Source organism: Aegilops tauschii, chromosome 1 (genome assembly GCF_002575655.3).
Source record: "Aegilops tauschii subsp. strangulata cultivar AL8/78 chromosome 1, Aet v6.0, whole genome shotgun sequence".
In the NCBI taxonomy this organism is placed as follows: domain Eukaryota; kingdom Viridiplantae; phylum Streptophyta; class Magnoliopsida; order Poales; family Poaceae; genus Aegilops; species Aegilops tauschii.
This window is the reverse complement of record NC_053035.3, coordinates 36,433,013-36,434,536: the sequence shown is the minus strand read 5'-3', so window position 1 is coordinate 36,434,536 and position 1,524 is coordinate 36,433,013.

The following is a 1,524-nucleotide window of genomic DNA, read 5'->3' as shown; positions in this document are numbered from 1 at the left end:
CCCGTAATAATACATGATGCCGCGAACGAACGGGTGGAGGGGAAACCCTAGCCCGCGGACAAAGTGAGGGAGGAATACAACCCTCTCGTGGGGTTCCAGAGTAGGGACGGTCTGTCCTGCCGTCGGGAGACGGTGGCTGATTTTCTTGGCCAGGTACCCGGCCTCCCGAAGCTTTTTGATATCCTTCTCTCGGACGGTAGAGGCCATCCATTTGCCTCTTGCTCCGGATCCGGACATCTTCGGAAGACCTTTTGTGGGCAGAGAAGATGAACGCTTGGGCGCTGGAGCTTGAGCAGAAGGGAATGAATCGGGAAGTAGAAAGCGTGGGTGCGAAAGGGAGTTCTTATCCCCTTATAAAGGCAGCAGGGATTCTGTGCCTCCCCACTTGCCTGGTAAAACCTCTTATTCCCCAAGCGCCGTAATTGATGGCACGGTTGGGTTACCCACACCCGTATTGATGAGAATCCCGTGATAAGGGGACACGATCTCTGCTTCGACAAGACGTGCCAAGGAAACCGCCTCGCGAGATGTGCAGTGGCTGGTTCTGAAAAACGGTTCGAATAACGACCGGGCCGTGGTGTGATGTCATGCTGCAAAATGCGTCAGCAGATTAGATTTGTGGAAATATTATTCTCTCTATGGTGGTATGTGGAATTTGTTTTGCAGAGCCGGACACTATCCTTGTGTTCAAAATCTTCTATGGAGTATTCGGAGGAGGAACCCGCCTTGCAATGCCGAAGACAATCTGTGCGCCGGACTCATCATCATTGAAGCCAGGTTCAGGGGCTACTGAGGGAGTCCTGGATTAGGGGGTCCTCGGACGGCCGGACTATATACCTTAGCCGAACTGTTGGACTATGAAGATACAAGATTGAAGACTTCGTCCCATGTCCGGATGGGACTCTCCTTGGCGTGGAAGGCAAGCTTGGCAATACGGATATGTAGATCTCCTCCCTTGTAACCGACTCTGTGTAACCCTAGCCCCCTCCGGTGTCTATATAAACCGGAGGGTTTAGTCCGTAGGACAACAACAATCATACCATAGGCTAGCTTCTAGGGTTTAGCCTCTACGATCTCGTGGTAGATCAACTTTTGTAATACTCATATCATCAAGATAAATCAAGCAGGAAGTAGGGTATTACCTCCATCGAGAGGGCCCGAACCTGGGTAAACATCGTGTCCCCCGCCTCCTGTTACCATCCGCCTTAGACGCACAGTTCGGGACCCCCTACCCGAGATCCGCCGGTTTTGACACCGACACCTGCCTTTTTAAGGAGCTAGCTAGGTCTGCTCACCGGCCGCCCACGCAACATGCAGGAGTCCCCAGGGCGATGGCCTAAGACCCGTGGGGGCATAGGTTTAGTCCGGCATGCTGACCTCTCTATTAAGCCTAGGTCGGGTTGCGGCGTATTGTTTGGCCAAGGCCGGGCATGACCCAGGAAAGTGTGTCCGGCCGGAGTTAGTCGAGCGTGGTGGTTAAGTTGGTGCACCCCTGCAGGGAAGAAAACATCTATCAATAGCCTG